Source organism: Phyllobates terribilis, unplaced genomic scaffold (assembly GCF_046119375.1).
Source record: "Phyllobates terribilis strain yellow unplaced genomic scaffold, ASM4611937v1 Scaffold_38__1_contigs__length_12584779, whole genome shotgun sequence".
Taxonomy (NCBI): domain Eukaryota; kingdom Metazoa; phylum Chordata; class Amphibia; order Anura; family Dendrobatidae; genus Phyllobates; species Phyllobates terribilis.
Window position 1 is genome coordinate 12,457,515 of NW_027362798.1, and position 20,617 is coordinate 12,478,131.

The window sequence follows — 20,617 nt, forward strand, 5'->3', positions numbered from 1 at the left end:
AGTGAACAGTGCAACAACATTGCTCGGGCACCTCCATTTTGGAGGAGGTGCCTTATATATGGTGAAGTCCTCCGGCCATTGGCCAGGGACTCCTTAGGACGGCGCGCGCGGCCCCTTTAAGAGGGAGGGAGAGCGCGCGCGCGCGCCCTAAGCACAGTGGCCGGGAAGGAGCGCGCGCTGCCAGCAGAGCGGGAGGAGGACGCCGGGCACGGAGCAAGGAGGTGAGGGGAACAGCGTCCCTGCCTAGCAGAGGGCAGGGACGCCGGCGCTACAAAATGAATGTAACTAGATGAAATACTATTTTTGCTGCATGTAGCCACCACCAGGGGGAGCTGTTGACATGTGATTATGTACAGCTAGTATTGGACCCAACCGCAGCAGTAGAAGTCTGTCTCCAGTGAGCGCCCTCTAGTGCCAGCTGTATATAGCTGTAGTGAACTCATGTGACGCGCCCCCTGGGCCTGTGCTGTGCAGGGGGATACTCGGAGCCGGATCGCTGGGGGTTGTAGTCCTCCGTGGCGGTGACCCGGTCCGTGCCCAGGGCGGTCAAACCAGTGGCAGTCTATTTGTATGGTAATAAGTGTCCGACTACGCCACCCGTGGATTGCGGTCAGTGGGGACCGCCGCTGCGCTGCAGACCGCTGAGGCTGATGTTGTTTGCGCAGCTGAGTATAGGATGACTCCCCACGGGAGAAGTATTGCCTCAGGGCAGCTAATGTGGATGATGGTGGTAGTGATGGTGTGAGGGTCCCAGTGCTAATGGTGCAGGAGCGGCAAGGAATCACAGAGACGTGAGGTGCAGTTCAGGGTCTTTACTGATGGTACAAGGCAGACCCTCCCGGGAGTACTGGCTAGTATAAGGGGCCTGGTCAGTCTGCGAGCAAGCAGGAGTTCCCCTGGCCAGGTGGAGTTGTAGGCCTCCCCGTTTATCTGCACTCTTCCTGGCTACCTTGCTGTCAGCGGTTACAAGTAGCCCACGTCCCTTAGTATACCGTGTGGTGCTCTCCCGTATGGCTGGTGACTTGGGGCCTTCTGTTAGCCTCCGCTCCTGGATGGCTGCGCTGGTCCCTTCTCTGTGACTGAGCCTCCGGGCTTCTATGGCCAGAGGACCTGGAATCCCCTGCCAGCTGGTTTCTGCTGCTGGGTGGATATCAGTCCCCACAGCCTCGGACTCCTGTGTCCGGTTTTAGTGTCTTCGTCCAGGGCGAACTCTGCTCAGCTCCAGCCCCTGGACTTCTGCTGCTGCTCCTACAGAGCTCCTGATCTATCTTTTCCTGTGTCTGCAGCTTCACTCCAGGCTCTGACTGCTCTGCTTGTTCTGCAGGCTCTGTCTGCTCTAATCCCGCCCCAGACCCAGTTTATAAGGGCAGATTCCTCCCCTCCCAGGTCTGGGCGGGCAGTGTTGCATGTTTAGGGATCCTGACCAGAGAAACCTCCCACTTGCTCTCAAACATAATATCTCTATTACTGTGGCAACCAGACCCCTGGGGTGTCACACATGCAGTGCTGGGTCTCAGAGCCGTTGCTACCTTCTTTTATGGCTGATTTGTACCTGATATTCAATGTGGAATTTGATGAATCTGCACTAATTGTGAATATATATTACTCTCATTGTTTCCTAGATATGCTGGGCAAGTAGGTTATCTAATCGCTGGGATGAAGGACGCACAGGAAGCACAAATAGGAGACACTCTGCATTTACTGAAGCAGCCAGTGGCTCTGCCCGGCTTTAAGCCTGCGAAACCCATGGTGTTTGCAGGTGAGTTGAACCCTAATACAAATTAAATGGTCGCTGTACTTGATCTCATTCGATAGATAATGTGCAAAATCCTTTTATAAAGTTCAATTAAGTTGGAGTTACTTTTCAGGGGTTAGATAACCTAAAAGTGTCGGCCGGTAGGGTCTCCCTTCTGTCTAAGTGTAATTTGTCTCTAGCAGCAGAAACCCCCCTATATGGATTACCGGAAGTGGGGCTTGGCCTTCGTCTCTCTGCTCCTGCCTGTCAAACTGTATATGCAGGCTTAACAGAGATTCAGTCTTTCAGTTAATTGCAGGCATCTCATTAAGCAATGGCGGAAGCAATACGTGCTGAGTAATGAGAGAAAGGATGTCCCAGGACCTATAGTGCTGACAGAATGCTGATAAAGAGCAATCGTCCACTCCAAAAGAGTGGATGGCAAGTTACAGAGCATGTGTATTGGTACTGTTCCAAGACATACTGTTTTATCTACAGTCCATTTAGAATCAAAACTCTATTCTACATAATATTGCACATGGAACAGAGTATTATGCCAATGTAACTGCAACACGCATCGAAGTCAAAATCTCGGCAGAATTACACCTATAACCCCCTCAGACTATGCAAAACACCAATTCAGCTTTAACAACTTCAGCTCAAGTGCTCAAAAACTGTGTAACGGGGTCGGAAAGCTATTGTACAGTATACAGTATATATTTTATTAGCGTAATATTAAAACCTGTATTACAAGAGCACTTAGTTCAAGATTCAGCCTCCAGATGGCGTGACATCAGAGATTAGACACATCTGCAAGAGCGTCCTCAACAATGAATATATAGTCAATCACAGGGACTAGACGTGTAATGTATTAGTACAACAGTATAACGAGTGTTGTGTAGAGATGAGCGAACCCAAACTGTAAAGTTTGGGGTTCATACCGGACACCTAGTGTCCAATGCTGAACTCCGAACACTGACAAGTCCGTTTTAAGAGTGAGAGACCTCCTAGCCCTTACTACGACCATTTTACAGCATCAAAGTTTGTGTCACCATTGACTTCTATGGGGTTTGGGTTCAAGTTCTGGTACCCGAACCGAACTTTGGGCTAAAGTTTGGTCGAAACCGAACATCCACGGGGTTCGCTCATCCCTAGTGTAGTGTAAATTCTACATATTTTGCGCCTGAGTACCAGTAATGAGGAGATCCTTACCCATTATGTGCCTGCCACTCTCCTAAACACGCGTTTCACTTTTTTAGCTTCTTCAGAGGGACACAGAGTATACCAAACACTGCCCCCCGGGCACCAGATGTAACCCACTGTATCCATTCCTTTAAGGCTAAAGTTACAGCTGTAGAATAGATTGACCTTGACAATTCAAGTGCTTTCTTGTGGGAAGTATGTGCACCTCCCGATCATTTCAGTGGAGAGCGACCATTCCCAGCCACCTCTATTGAGAATCCATGACCGGCACAGGAGCTGTACCCTCGCCTGTCACACTTTAGTAATCCTACTAATTCCTTGTAACAGCCAGGAACGCCTCCATGATTGGATTAGGAACGGTGATCACAGAGTAGATAAATGCCAGAGAACCTTTATTCTGCAGCCGCAGTTTTCATCCCATTAGACTCGGCCTATTCTACAGAAGCCGAGATAATTGAGGAGAGATGTAAGGAAGGAACCTCACGATCCTCCAGGACTAGTCAGCTCAGAGCCGTGACATGTGGACAAGGTTTTTCTACATTGTCGGGAATTTAGGGAGCGCTGCATCAAGGGGGTTGGTAATGACACGCCACCGTGACACATAATGCATGGACTGTCTCCTCTCATTTGTTCTTTGAAGCTTGTTTTCCTCGTGAGTGATGCTCGGCGCATGAGAAAAGCCCAAACAATTAACATCAAATGGGTTTTCTGCGATTTGTAAAATCCTGCGCCCCGCTGATCCCCCGCTGCGGCTCCCCATAGGTGGATTATAATGAGGGCAATCCGGGCTACCGCCCGGGACCTCCGGTCTCTATGGCTGGATTGCCCTCATTATATGTGCAGCCCCGCGGCACATACCGGCAGACAGTGGCAGGGGGGGCCCCGGACCACTCCCCCAGCAGCGGTGCACAGCCGCTGCTTCTTCTTCGGCTGGGCCAGCACTGCAGCAGTTAACTTCCCTCTGCTGGCCCTGTGCGCGGCCGTATCTCCTAGCTGTGACGTCACGCAGTGCGCGCCCGGCCTGCACTGCTACTTACCACCGGAGAGGAGCAGGAGCCAGGAGGACTGGAGCCGAACCGGGGGATGGTGAGTGAGTGTGTCTGTGTGTGTGTGAGTCTGTCTGTGTGTATGTGTATGTATGTATGTGTGTGTGTGCAGGCAGATATCATTGTGTGATGTCGGTTTATATGTATTTTTGTGTTTCAAATGTGTTTATGCGTGTATGTATATGTCTGTATATGTTTGTGTGTGTGCGTGACTGCGTGCGGCCTCCTGCTGAGTATAGATGGCGCTGTGTGGCCTCCTGCTGACTCTGAGGGGGGCGCCGTGCGGCCTCCTGCTGTGTATAGGTGGCTCCGTGCTGCCTCCCGCTGTGTATAGATGGCTACGTGCGGCCTCCCGCTGTGTATAGATGGCTACGTGCGGCCTCCTGCTGTGTATAGATGGCTCCGTGCTGCCTCACGCTGTGTATAGATGGCTACGTGCGGCCTCCCGCTGTGTATAGATGGCACCGTGCGGCCTCCCGCTGTGTATAGATGGCACCGTGCAGCCTCCTGCTTTGTATAGATGGCACCGTGCGGCTCCCTGCTGTGTATAGATGGCACCGTGCGGCCTCCTGCTGTGTATAGATGGCACCGTGCCACCTCCTGCTGTGTATAGATTATTTGAATGCAGATTGCACATTTTCTGTTAGTACAATAAACCTCATTTCAAGGCAGAAACATTACTGTGTCCAACAGTTATTACATATATCAAACTGAAATAGCTGTTGCAAAAACACCAATTTTTATAAAACATTAAGCTTAAGATTAATAGGGGTGCCCAAACTTTTTCATATAACTGTATATAGTGTGACCGTAAAAGAATGGTAAAAAATAAATATATACTTACCTTCTGATGGCCTGTCGACGTCAGCGGTCGCGTGACCCGTCACATGACTAAATGACATCACGGCAGGTCCTTTTCAGACCATCGCGAGCTGCCGGCAAGCCAGGACGCATCGGATAAAGACACCGGGGGCCATCAGAAGGTAAGTATAATATTTATTTTTTATTTTATTCTTTTTTTTACAGGTTCTATGGTACCCTGGTCCGGAGGAGAGTCTCCTTTTCTCCAAACCCGGGTACCATCCGCACATTGAAGCGCATGGATTCTGCATGTACAGATGCAGTGATGCGGATTCCATGTGTTCCAATGCAAGTCAATGGCGGCGAAAGCGCCGTGCTTCCGCAAAATAATTGTTATTGCTGCGGATTTTTCCACAATGATAATCCGCAGCGGAAATTTCCGCAGCATGTGCAGAGCACATGCGGATTATCATTGGGGAACATGGCCGACCTTCTATCAAGCGTTTTTTAAGCGTTTCTGCAGTGGAATTGCCGCTGCGGAAAAGCTTAAAAAACGCGTAGTGGGCTCACAGCATAAAAAAAATTATTATAATTAATATTGTGCCAAATTAATTTCACGTGAACTATCACATGATCTATCACAGGGGATCATGTGACATGTCATACATACAGGTATGTGTGCATGTGTGTGTGTGTGGGGGGGGGAAGGGCCGCGCCTTCTAAACTGCCCGGGGCACTTGCTACTCTTAATCCACCCCTGTGACTCCCCCACACCCACCACCATGCGGCCATACAATAATATAGTATTCGGACTATAAGACGCACCCCCCACTTTCCTCCAAAATTTTGGAGGAAAAAAGTGCATCTTATAGTCCGAAAAATACGGTAATTATTAAGAATAGGAGATTTTTTTTTTTTTTAAATGTAGGTACGATTCAATTATTCCCAAGATCTCACCCCATGGATGGATCCTTTGTATTTGCAATTGGTAACAATAGGAATTCCAGAGAATGGAGGACTTAACTACAACTCCCAGTATGTCCTTAGCAATGGTAAGGAGATACTGGGAGTTGTTACCAGTCATCATCAGACTGTGGACCATATAGGAACCAATGTACTGATTAGATGCAAGCAGTGGAACTATTAAACGTTTAAAAAGTAACTTACATTTTGGGATATATATTACATGATTTAGGTCCTATAATTTTGAGCAGATTAGTGTGAATCTGAGACCCTGATCACTCAGAAGATCTCTTAGAAGTGAAGAGGTGAGGAGACATGACTATGACTTTCTGCTGCATTTGCTCTGCTCAGTGCACTCTCCTATCTACTGAGCTGCGCTCTTCTAGGAGGTCTTTTAAGCAAAGGAGCAAAGGATTGGGGTCCCCACAAATCTGCTCAGAATTAATGACCCTAAATCACATTAAAAACATCCCAAAAGTTGATTTACTCTTTAAGGTTAATTTACACACACACACGCACTGTATACGCCGCATGCAACACACACACACTGTATACGCTGTACGCACCACACACACTGTATACGGCGTACGCACCACACACACTGTATACGGCGTACGCACCACACATACACTGTATACGCCGTACGCACCACACACACTGTATACTCCATACGCACCACACACACACTGTATACGCCGTACGCACCACACACACACACTGTATACTCCGTACGCACCACACACACACACACACTGTATACGCCGTACGCACCACACACACACACTGTATACTCCGTACGCACCACACACACACACACTCTGTATACGCCGTACGCACCACACACACACACACACTGTATACGCCGTACGCACCACACACACACACACTGTATACTCCATATGCAACACACACACACACTGAATACGGCATACGCACCACATACACTGTATACGCCGTACACACCACATACACACACTGTATACGGCGTACGCACCACACACACACTGTATACACCGTACATACCACATGCACTGTATACGCCGTACGTACCACACACACACACACACATTGTATACGCCGTACACACCACATACACTGTATACGCTGTACATACCACATACACTGTATACGCTGTACATACCACATACACTGTATACGCCGTACACACCACACACACTGTATACGCCTTACACACCACACACACTGTATGCTCCGTACACACCACACACACACACACACTGTATACGCTGTACACACCACACACACACACACACATTGTATACGCCGTACACACCACACACACTGTATGCTCCGTACACACCACACACACACATACACTGTATACGCCGTACACACCACACACACTGTATACGCCGTACACACCACACACACGCACACTGTATATGCCGTACACACCACACACACACACACTGTATACACTGTACGCACCACACACACACACACACACTGTATACGCCGTACGCACCACACACACACACACACACTGTATACGCTGTACATACCACATACACTGTATACGCCGTACGCACCACCACACACACTGTATACGCCATACACACCACACACACACACTGTATACGCCTTACACACCACACACACACTGTATACGCCTTACACACCACACACACACTGTATACGCCGTACACACCACACACACTGTATACGCCGTACACACCACACACACTGTATACGCCGTACACACCACACACACTGTATACGCCGTACACACCACACACACTGTATACGCCGTACACACCACACACACTGTATACGCCGTACACACCACACACACTGTATACGCCGTACACACCACACACTGTATACGCCGTACACACCACATACACTGTATACGCCGTACACCACACACACACTCTGTATAAGCCGTACACACCACACATACACACTGTATACGCCGTACACACCACACACACACACACTGTATACGCTGTACATACCACATACACTGTATACACCATATGCACCACCACACACACTGTATACGCCGTACACACCACACACACACTGTATACGCCGTACGCACCACCACACACACGCAGTCTGTATACATCGTATGCACCACACACACGCACTCTGTATACACCGTACGCACCACACACACTGTATACGCCGTACGCACCACACATCCACTGTATACGCCATACTCACCACACACACACTCTGTATACGCCATACACACCACACACACACTGTATACGCTGTACATACCACACACACACTGTATATGCCGTACACACCACACACACACACACACACACTGTATACGCCGTATGCACCACCACACACACACGCACTCTGTATACACCGTACGCACCACACACACGCACTCTGTATACACCGTACACACCACACACACACTGTATATGCCGTACACAGTGGCGTACTGCCAATGGCAGCAGACCAGGCGACTGCTATGGGGCCCGTGAGCCGAGGGGGCCCATAGCAGTCCAGGGGTGGATATACCGCCACCGGTGCAGCTGCGCCGGGTCCCCACCATGCAGCTGCACCAAGGGGCCCACAAGGTGCAGCTGCTCCCTGCACGTGGCGGTCAGGGAGTGATTCCTACAGCTCCGCTGCTGTCAGGAGGAGAATAGCAGCGGAGCTGGAGGGTTCATCCTCTACTTCCTCCCTGACCCAGGCGCGCGCAGCTTGATGACGTCATCATGCAGCGTGCACCTGGGTCAGGAAGAAAGCTGCCGGCAACCAGGAGGATGCTGCTGCAGGGGAGCGAGCTGAAGTAAGTTTTTTTTTTTTTTTTTTTACTGAAATGCTGGGGAGGGGATGGGGCTGGGAAGAGCAATAATGGGGCGGATAGAGCTGGGGAGAGCAATGATGGGGATGGTGGGTAAGGGGAGAGCAATGATGGGGGTGCTGGGAGAGAGCAATGATGGGGGTGCTGGGAGAGAGCAATGATGGGGGTGCTGGGAGAGAGCAATGATGGGGGTGCTTGGACAGAGCAATGGTGGGGGGCTGGGAGAGAGCAATGATGGGGGTGCTGGGACAGAGTAATGATGGGGGTGCTGAGAGGAAATGATGGGGGTGCTGGGAGAGAGCAATGATGGGGGTGCTGGGAGAGAGCAATGATGGGAGTGCTGGGAGAAGCGATGATGGAGGTGCTGGGACAGAGCAATGATGGGGGGCTGGGAGAGAGCAATGATGGAGGTGCTGGGACAGCGCAATGATGGGGGTGCTGGACAGAGCAATGATGGGGGTTGGGAGAGAGCAATGATGGGGGTGGTGGGACAGAGCAATGATGCAGGTGCTAAGAGAGAGAGCAAAAATGGGGGTGCTGGGAGAGAGCAATGATGAGGGTGCTGGGAGAGAGCAATGGTGGGGGTGCTGGGACAGAGCAATGGTGGGGGTGCTGGGACAGAGCAATGGTGGGGGGCTGGGAGAGAGCAATGATGTGGGGCTGGGAGAGAGCAATGATGGAGGTGCTGGGACAGAGAAATGATGGGGGTGCTGGGAGAGAGCAATGATGGGAGTGCTGGGAGAAGCAATGATGGAGGTGCTGGGACAGAGCAATGATGGGGGGCTGGGAGAGAGCAATGATGGAGGTGCTGAGACAGTGCAATGATGGGGGTGCTGGACAGAGCAAGGATGGGGGTTGGGAGAGAGCAATGATGGGGCTGGTGGGACAGAGCAATGATGCAAGTGCTAAGAGAGAGCAATGATGGGGGTGCTGGGAGAGAGCAAAGATGGGGGTGCTGGGAGAGAGCAACGATGGGGGTGCTGGGACAGAGCAATGACGTGGGTGCTGGGACACAGCAATGACGGGGGTGCTGGGAGAGAGCAATGGTGGGGGTGCTGGGAGAGAGCAATGGTGGGGGGCTGGGAGAGAGCAATGATGTGGGGCTGGGAGAGAGCAATGATGGAGGTGCTGGGACAGAGAAATGATGGGGGTGCTGGGAGAGAGCAATGATGGGGGTGCTGGGAGAAGCAATGATGGAGGTGCTGGGACAGAGCAATGATGGAGGTGCTGAGACAGCGCAATGATGGGGGTGCTGGACAGAGCAATGATGGGGGTTGGGAGAGAGCAATGATGGGGGTGGTGGGACAGAGCAATGATGCAGGTGCTAAGAGAGAGAGCAATGATGGGGGTGTTGGGAGAGAGCAAAGATGGGGGTGCTGGGAGAGAGCAACGATGAGGGTGCTGGGACAGAGCAATGACGTGGGTGCTGGGACAGAGCAATGATGGGGGTGCTGGGAGAGAGTAATGATGGGGGTGCTGGGAGAGAGTAATGATGGGGGTGCTGGGAGAGAGCAATGATGGGGGTGCTGGGACAGAGCAATGACGTGGGTGCTGGGAAAGAGCAATGACGTGGGTGCTGGGACAGAGCAATGGTGGGGGTGCTGGGACAGAGCAATGGTGGGGGGCTGGGAGAGAGCAATGATGTGGGGCTGGGAGAGAGCAATGATGGAGGTGCTGGGACAGAGAAATGATGGGGGTGCTGGGAGAGAGCAATGATGGGAGTGCTGGGAGAAGCAATGATGGAGGTGCTGGGACAGAGCAATGATGGGGGGCTGGGAGACAGCAATGATGGAGGTGCTGAGACAGTGCAATGATGGGGGTGCTGGACAGAGCAAGGATGGGGGTTGGGAGAGAGCAATGATGGGGCTGGTGGGACAGAGCAATGATGCAAGTGCTAAGAGAGAGCAATGATGGGGGTGCTGGGAGAGAGCAAAGATGGGGGTGCTGGGAGAGAGCAACGATGGGGGTGCTGGGACAGAGCAATGACGTGGGTGCTGGGACACAGCAATGACGGGGGTGCTGGGAGAGAGCAATGGTGGGGGTGCTGGGAGAGAGCAATGGTGGGGGGCTGGGAGAGAGCAATGATGTGGGGCTGGGAGAGAGCAATGATGGAGGTGCTGGGACAGAGAAATGATGGGGGTGCTGGGAGAGAGCAATGATGGGGGTGCTGGGAGAAGCAATGATGGAGGTGCTGGGACAGAGCAATGATGGGGGGCTGGGAGAGAGCAATGATGGAGGTGCTGAGACAGCGCAATGATGGGGGTGCTGGACAGAGCAATGATGGGGGTTGGGAGAGAGCAATGATGGGGGTGGTGGGACAGAGCAATGATGCAGGTGCTAAGAGAGAGAGCAATGATGGGGGTGTTGGGAGAGAGCAAAGATGGGGGTGCTGGGAGAGAGCAACGATGAGGGTGCTGGGACAGAGCAATGACGTGGGTGCTGGGACAGAGCAATGATGGGGGTGCTGGGAGAGAGTAATGATGGGGGTGCTGGGAGAGAGTAATGATGGGGGTGCTGGGAGAGAGCAATGATGGGGGTGCTGGGACAGAGCAATGACGTGGGTGCTGGGAAAGAGCAATGACGTGGGTGCTGGGACAGAGCAATGACGGGGGTGCTGGGAGAGAGTAATGATGGGGGTGCTGGGAGAGAGTAATGATGGGGGTGCTGGGAGAGAGCAATGACGAGGGTGCTGGGAGAGAGCAATGACGAGGGTGCTGGGAGAGAGCAATGACGAGGGTGCTGGGAGAGAGCAATGATGGGGGTGCTGGGAGAGAGCAATTATGGGGGTTTCACTTTGCTTGTACTGTTAAGCCTTGTATGTTTTCCGTGTGCACATAGCCTTACAGTTAATTGGGGAGAGTCACAGAGACTGAATAATTTATATTATTGACTGGTGGAGATTATAGTTAATGGGGGGCACAGTGCTGCTTATCACTTTATATTTTGATTACTAGGTGGTTAATAGTATATTAATGGGGGGGGTTACATATCTGTATTCGAGGACGCAGACCTTGTTATTTTCTAGGCTGGAGATCATCGTGACAAGACGAGTCGTGGCTGGGAGATGTCGACATGAAGGTCTGACCAGATGGAGAAGAAGCAGCAGAAACCGGCTCTGATCAGATGAGACGTCAGCGGTAAGTGCCTGGATGTAAATATTATTCTGTATCTGCACTATAAGACTTGGAGTGATAATGTTATCTGTAAAATCCCTTAGGCCACATTCTCACATTTGTGTGAAATGTCCGTGTGCTGCCAGATGTTTTTGTCGGATGGTTCACGGACTCGTAGAGTTTTATAGATCCATTCACACATCCATGAAAATCACGGATCTGAGAATGAGATCTAAGAGGGTCAGAGAATGTCCTGTTCTGATCCAATATTGAGGATTAGAATAGGACATGCTCAATGCAGGGCAGCACACCGACACTGCACACAGATGCAGGAATGTAGCCTTATTATGTATAGCACAGTCCCTTAGTATATAGTGTACTCACTTATTATGTATAGCGCCATCCTTAGTTATATAGTTTCCTCTTTTATTATGTATAACACCCTCCCTTATTATGTACCATCCTCTCTAGCGGCTCACAGTTGGGGGATCATACTGTGTTGGGGTCAGCATACTTTACCCTGGGAGTTGAGGTGGGGTACAGTAGGGTCATTATACTGTGCATGTGGAGGAATTCACCATGGGGGTATTATACTATGTTTGGGGGGCCCTTTTATTGGCATCACACTTTATGGGGCAATGAAAGAGATCTAGGACGTCAGCAGGAGGAAAATTACTATGTAAAGATGGAAAGTTGTGAGATCTGATCTTTGGTGACCCCGACAATTATTTAATTTTTTTTTTGGGGGGGGGCAATTAGAGCTTCTGCTATGGGGCCCCATGATTCCTATGTATGCCCCTGGCCGTACATACCACATACACTGTATACGCCATATACACCACCGCACACACACACTGTATACGCCGTACGCACCACACACACACACATACACTGTATATGCCGTACGCACCACCACACACACGCACTCTGTATACACCCTGCGCACCACACACACATACACTGTATACGCCATACGCACCACACACACACACTGTATACGCCGTAAGCACCACACACACACTATATACGCCGTACGCACCACACACACACACACACACACACACACACACAGTGTATACGCCGTACGCACCACACACACGCACACGCACACACACACACACACACACACACACACACACACACACACACACACACACACACACAGTGTATATGTGGCACCCCAGGGGTCTGGTTTCCACAGTAATGTAATGTTATGTCTGAGAGCAGGTGGGAGGTCCTTTGGTCAGGGATCCTGTGCATGCCACACCTCCTGCCCAGTCTTGGGAGGGGAAGAACTTCCCCTATATAAACCCGGGGCTGAAGCAGGGTTAGTCAGTCAAGGAGAGTAGAGACAGAGAAGCAGCATAGGAGGAAACAGCAGAAGCTCAGTGGAGCAATACCACTACGAGTCAGGGGCTGGCAGCTGCAGAGCTCGCCCTGACTGAGAAGATTTCTTACCGGACCCGGAGTCCGAGGCTGTGGGGACTAACTCCAACCCAGCAGCAGAATCCGTCAGGCAGGGGATTTCAGGTCCCCTGGCCAAGAAGCCCGAAGGCACGGTCACACGCGTGGGACCAGCACCGCCATCGTGGAGCGGAAGCCATTAGAAGGCCCCGAGTCACCGGCCATACGGGTGAGCACCACACGGTACACTCAGGGACGTGGGCTACTTATACCCGCTTCTAGCAAGGTAGCCAGAAGAGTACAGTCAGTTTGGGAGGCCTACAACTCCACCTGGCCAGGGGAGATCCCATCTGCTCAAGGACTGACCAGGCCCCAATCGCTAGCCAGTACTCCGGGAGGGTCTATCGTTGTTACTAGTAAAGACCCTGAACTACACCGTACCGTCTCCGAGTGGTTCCTGCTACCCCCATCATCCACATCTTCTGCCCTGAGGCCATACCCCTCCCGTTGGGGGTTATACCATCTACGCTGCACCATCCATCCACCGGCCTCAGCGGACTGTCCTGCAGCGGCAGCTCCATAGCTGCATTCAACGGGTGGCGTAGTCGTACAACATCTACCGCTGATACATCGCCGCTCAGTTTGACTCCCTGGGCACGGACCGGGTCACCGCCACGAGACTACAACCCTCAACAGATCCGGCTCCGGGTAAGCTCCCGCGTGCGCAACGCAGCGCGACACAGGCCCAGGGGCGCGTCAACTTTGGCGTAGTCGGCAGGATTTCGTGCCCGCAACCACCGGGTACTGCGTGCCTGAAAAAGAGACTTTTCAAACTTACCTGTGAAGATTCCCGCCATCCGGCGCCATCTTCTGCCTTCTTCCCGCCATCCGTGGAGTTTTCCCGCCATTGGACGCCATCTTGAGGACGCCGCGCGGGAAGAAGAGGGGCGTGGACTCCGAAAGCGCGCGAGAACTGAAGCCCCGCCTCATGTCCGGACGTTGCGTAAGGTCCTGGAAGGGAGCCCAGCAGACGCCGACGTCACAGGAGCGCGACGGAAGGTCCTCAACCCTGACGATCCACTGCGGAGCCGCGGCCTACGGAAGAGGATCATCGCAAGGTAGGCCACGGTCCACTAGGGGGGAGGAAGATGTCGGATACGGAGGAGAGCTTCACTGCCTCAACCCCCGCCAGCGCTACCGCTGCTGCAGTTATGCCCTTCACCATGCCCTATATCCCGGGAGCAGCTTGGCTACCCCAGTACTCAGGGGAGTCACATACCCTGCATGACTTTAGAGAAAAGCTGGATAGCCTCTTCCAGGTGTACCCCCTCACAGAAGAGCAAAAAGTGAGCATCCTGGTGGCCCAACTAACCGGGGCAGCCAAAAGGGAAGTAAAATCCTGGCCACCTGGGAGGAAGACTGTCGCAGGGATACTAACCCGGCTGAAGGACACCTTTGATACCCGCACCTCAGCCGAGATTAAGCTTAGATTCTACGGGTGCAAGCAGCGAGCGCATGAGAGTATAAGGGACTATGCACTAAACCTACAAGAGGCCCTGAGGGCCATTAAGCAGACCGACCCTGATGGAGTGGGAAACGAGGACAGGCTGTTGACCGAACAGTTTATAGAGGGACTGTATTGTAATACCCACCGAACCCAGTTGCGGGCAATGGCCTTACAGGACCCCCATCTGGGCTTTGCACAGTTCAAGGACAGAGCCATCCGGGTGCTCCGAGAACCGGCACCGGGTGGCGTTGTGACCCACAAGCGCCCTGCTATCACTTACCACCAGGAGGCGGCGCCCTTGTCGGCAGGGCCTGTGGGAGCTGATGCGCAGGCTTTGGACAATGACCCGGCTCCAGACCTACACCATCAGGTCCAAGAGCTAGCTAAGAGCGTTGCTGCGCTAACCCGAACTGTGCAGTCTTTACAGGCTTCCACCCCAGGGAAGATCCAGCTGGCATCCGGACCGGAGGACATCCCGTGGCGTCGACCAAGGAGGACCCTACCGGCCAGAGGAAGACCCAGTGACCGATACAGCGAGGACGGACGACCCATCTGCCTCCGCTGCAATCAACCCGGACATATGGCAAGGTACTGTTCTTTAAACGGGCACAACCTGGGGTAGAGGGCCAACCCCCAGGAAAAAGATCACCAGGCCCATCGAACTGGCGCGACAGATATGTGGGAGGACGTCCAGTCTTGCCTGTGGTACTGGATGGCATTCCCATGAGTGCCCTACTGGACACCGGGTCACAGGTCACCACCATCCCGTACGTGCTCTTTAAGCAGTACTGGAATGACTCGGATATTACCCGCTACCCTGACGACGACTTGAGTATCATCGCCAGCAATGGCCAGCCCGTGCCACAGATCGGATTTAAAGAGGTGACCATCAAAATCGGTAGAGTCGAACTGGCAGCACAGGGACTGATCATTGTAGATATTGACAAACATGAGAGTCACCCAAAAATAACTCTAGGAACTAATGTAATTGAAAATTGTCTTGCAGAGGTGATTTTCCTTTTACAGCAGGTTGCCAAGAACGCCAGCTCCGGCGAGCAGCGGGTGCTCCAGAAAGAGATCCGGGCACTGATGCGACGGCAACAGGTGGAACTCTCCGGCGGTGAGATTGGTAGCGTAAGAATGTGTGACCCTTTTCCTATTGCCATGCCCCCAAAAAGTGAAATGATGATTTGGTGCCGGGCAGCTATTGGTCTGAGAGGTAGAGATTACCAGGCAATGGTAGAACCAGTTTACTCGGACAGTAGGCCCACCATTTTGACAGCACGGGGGGTGGTTGATGTACGCCATGGGAGGGTGCCCGTTCGCATAATAAATATCGGGGAGAGGGAAGTGTACCTGCCCCGGTATGCCACGCTAGCCAAATTATATACCATTAACCAAAATTCTATACAATCTGTGGAACCCTTGCCTCCATCTCACCCGGAGGAAGGTAACGGCTCTAAGAAAAACATGGAGGACTGGTGTCAGCAACTACATCTGGGTACTGACTCCACTCCCGCACACCAGAAACAAGGAGTCTATCGGGTGGTTCAGGAGTACGAGAGAGTGTTCAGTAAACACCCGTTAGACTTCGGACGAGTCAAGGGGGTAGAACACCACATCCCCACGGGAGACCATCCTCCTATAAAAGAGAGGTATCGACCCGTACCCCCTGCCCACTACCAACACGCCAAGGGGATGCTTAGAGACATGAAGGAGGCTGGGGTGATCAGGGATAGCTGTAGCCCCTGGGCAGCTCCACTAGTCTTAGTCCGAAAGAAAGACAACACCATGAGGATGTGTGTAGATTACCGGAAAATCAATCGTATCACACACAAGGATGCGTACCCCTTACCAAGGATAGAGGAGTCATTGGCTGCTTTAAGATCTGCTAACTTCTTCTCTACCTTGGATCTCACTAGCGGGTACTGGCAGGTTCCTGTAGCAGAGGCGGACCGGGAGAAGACCGCATTCACCACCCCGATGGGACTTAGCGAGTTCACCTGCATGCCGTTCGGACTCTGCAACGCACCAGGAACCTTCCAACGACTAATGGAGTGTTGTCTGGGCCACAGAAACTTCGAGACGGTCCTGTTGTACCTGGACGATGTCATCGTATATTCCAAGACGTATGAGGACCACCTGAAACACCTGGCGGAAGTGTTCGAAGCTCTGGCGAGTTACGGCCTAAAGGTGAAACCCTCCAAGTGTCACCTCCTGAAACCAAAGGTGCAGTACCTGGGACACGTGGTGAGCGCTGACGGAGTGGCTCCCGACCCTGATAAGATCACCGCAATTAAGGAATGGCCAAGCCCCTCCAGCGTGAAAGAAGTGCGGCAGTTCCTCGGGTTGGTAGGCTACTACCGAAGGTTTATTCCCGGTTTCACCAAAAAGGCAGCACCTATGCAGGACCTCCTGATAGGCCAGTCCCGGAAGGCCAAGAACCAGAAGCCGCCCTTCAAATGGGAGGAGCTGGAAGAAGAGTCCTTCCGCCAGCTGAAGATGGCCCTCACGGGGGACGAAATCCTGGCGTACCCGGATTATAGCCAGCCCTTTATCCTCTACACCGACGCCAGTAACATCGGGCTAGGAGCCGTACTGTCCCAGATCCAGCAGGGGAAGGAACGAGTAATCGCCTACGCCAGCCGAAAACTGCGACCCACCGAAAGGAACCCCGAGAATTACAGCTCATTTAAGCTGGAGTTCCTGGCCGTAGTATGGGCAGTCACCGAGCGCTTTAAGGATTACCTCGCTTCTTCCCGGTTCACCGTGTACACGGATAACAACCCGTTGACACACCTGGACCCGGCAAGACTCGGTGCCCTGGAGCAGAGGTGGATGGCCCGTCTGTCCAACTACGAGTTCACAATCAAATACCGGGCAGGACGCTCGAATACCAACGCGGACGCCCTGTCCAGGATGCCCAACCTGCCGGACGGAGGAGAAGATCCGGAGGGACTGGAAGAAGTTGAACTCCCTGCATTCCACCGTCATGGGACTATCCAGTATTCCCACCGGGTAAGGAGTAAGCAGGCTGTTACGTTGAACCCCTTACCTCACTACAACTGGGCGGAAACGCAAGACAGCGACCCTGCCGTCCGACTGGTGAAGGAGATGCTGACTCGCCCGGAGGCTTGCCTTGAACCAGACGCTCCGGAGGAAGCCAAACAACTATGGGCAGAGAAGAGTCGACTGTTCCTTTACAAGGGGAAGTTGTGCCGCAGAATGGTTAACTCCCGGACGCATGAACTACTCTGGCAAGTAGTGGTGCCACGAAGAGACGCAGCCATGGTGATGGAGGCATACCACGACGGAGCTGGACACTTCGGGTGGAAGAAGCTGGAGTTCCTGCTGCGCGAGCGATTCCACTGGGTAGGCATGAGGGGAACCATTGAGAAGTGGTGCAGAGACTGTGGCCCGTGCAACCTGAGAAGGAAGGACCGCGCCAGCCAGAAGACTCCCCTGCAGTCCATCGTCACCCGGCAACCGTTGGAACTGGTAGCCTTGGATCATGTAAAACTGACCCCAAGCAGAAGTGGCTACGTCTACGCGTTAACCATTGTGGATCATTACTCCCGGTTTCTGGTTGTCGTCCCCGTCAAGGACTTAACGGCTCAAACAGCAGCTAGAGCCTTCCAGCAGCACTTTTGCCGTCCACACGGGTACCCGGACCGAGTGCTGACGGACCAGGGACCTGCCTTTGAAGCGGAGGTCTTCCAGGAATTCTGCAATCTGTATGGCTGCCGGAAGATAAGGACGACACCCTACCATCCGCAAACTAATGGACTTTGTGAGAAAATGAACCAGGTGGTAATGGATCTTCTAAAAACGTTGCCCCTGGAAGAACGCAGTCTGTGGCCTGAGAAGTTGCCCGATCTGGTGGACCTATACAACCACATCCCGGTAGGTTCCACCAACTGTACCCCGGCTTACCTAATGAGGGCAAGACCTGGTAAGTTACCTGTTGACCTGGAAATGGGAGTCCTGACACCCGAGGACACTTCACCAGAAACAGACTGGGACACAGAGAGGCAGCAGCAGTACCGGAGAGTACAGGAGAGCGTGGAGCGAAGTCTCTGTCAGGCTAGGGAAAGACAAGAGAAAACTTACAACCAGTATGCTCCCGCTGTTCCCCTGGTACCCGGAGAGCAGGTCTTGAAGAGGAAGAGACGGCTCCACAAGTTGGACGACCAGTGGGAGAAGGACCCGTACACCGTACTGCCCTCAAGCCACGAGAACCCGAAGGTTTGTACCATCAGTAAAGACGGAGGGGAAACCACAGCCATTGTATCCCGGGACCACCTGAAGAAGTGTCCCGAACAACTGAGGAACCCTGAAGAGGAACAAGAAGACCATCGACCCGTAGAGGAAAGGGAAGATATGGTTAGTACTGTGCTCGGGGACTTCCCTCGGTCTTGGAATCAAGTCAATGGTGCAGTTGTGGTACCCGTACTCACCTTCCTCCAACCAGCATCCCAAGCACCTACGGAGCAACAGGTAGAGCTGGAAGAACAGCCGGTCCAGGAGGCAGAAGACTCCACACAAGCAGAACAGGAGGATCAACCCTCTGCTTATAGTGAGCCTGCCGTACCCCTAGTGAGACAAAGAGCCGGTAGACAGCTGCCCAGTTTACCCTTGACAGCTCCTACACCCTGTAGTTCAGGGCCAGACAGTCAGCTCCGTAGGTCCACTAGGGCCACTAGAGGCCAGTTACCCGCACGCTGGAGGATTTGAAGTGTATAAATTGTTTTATTTATGTTTACCTGTGTATTGTTGCTTGTGTATAATTTTGTGTTTCCAGTTACTTTTAGGAATCCTTGGTGGATTACCGGGAATCCTTGTACATAGTTGGAGCGTAACCCAGGATGGACTAGAGACTGTTAAGGACTCGGGGTAGGACAGACCCCTACCTGGTTACGTCTCCCTGTTTTGGTGAAATGGACACCTTGCTTTCTTCAAAGACTGCACCCGGTTACGGACATGCCGTGACCACCTTTATGTGTTTCTTATTGTATATCTTGTTATGTTTTTCTAAAATGTGTTTAGTCCCGGAGTACTAAATTTTACTAGGGGGGAATGTGGCACCCCAGGGGTCTGGTTTCCACAGTAATGTAATGTTATGTCTGAGAGCAGGTGGGAGGTCCTTTGGTCAGGGATCCTGTGCATGCCACACCTCCTGCCCAGTCTTGGGAGGGGAAGAACTTCCCCTATATAAACCCGGGGCTGAAGCAGGGTTAGTCAGTCAAGGAGAGTAGAGACAGAGAAGCAGCATAGGAGGAAACAGCAGAAGCTCAGTGGAGCAATACCACTACGAGTCAGGGGCTGGCAGCTGCAGAGCTCGCCCTGACTGAGAAGATTTCTTACCGGACCCGGAGTCCGAGGCTGTGGGGACTAACTCCTACCCAGCAGCAGAATCCGTCAGGCAGGGGATTTCAGGTCCCCTGGCCAAGAAGCCCGAAGGCACGGTCACACGCGTGGGACCAGCACCGCCATCGTGGAGCGGAAGCCATTAGAAGGCCCCGAGTCACCGGCCATACGGGTGAGCACCACACGGTACACTCAGGGACGTGGGCTACTTATACCCGCTTCTAGCAAGGTAGCCAGAAGAGTACAGTCAGTTTGGGAGGCCTACAACTCCACCTGGCCAGGGGAGATCCCATCTGCTCAAGGACTGACCAGGCCCCAATCGCTAGCCAGTACTCCGGGAGGGTCTATCGTTGTTACCAGTAAAGACCCTGAACTACACCGTACCGTCTCCGAGTGGTTCCTGCTACCCCCATCATCCACATCTGCTGCCCTGAGGCCATACCCCTCCCGTTGGGGGTTATACCATCTACGCTGCACCATCCATCCACCGGCCTCAGCGGACTGTCCTGCAGCGGCAGCTCCATAGCTGCATTCAACGGGTGGCGTAGTCGTACAACATCTACCGCTGATACATCGTCGCTCAGTTTGACTCCCTGGGCACGGACCGGGTCACCGCCACGAGACTACAACCCTCAACAGATCCGGCTCCGGGTAAGCTCCCGCGTGCGCAACGCAGCGCGACACAGG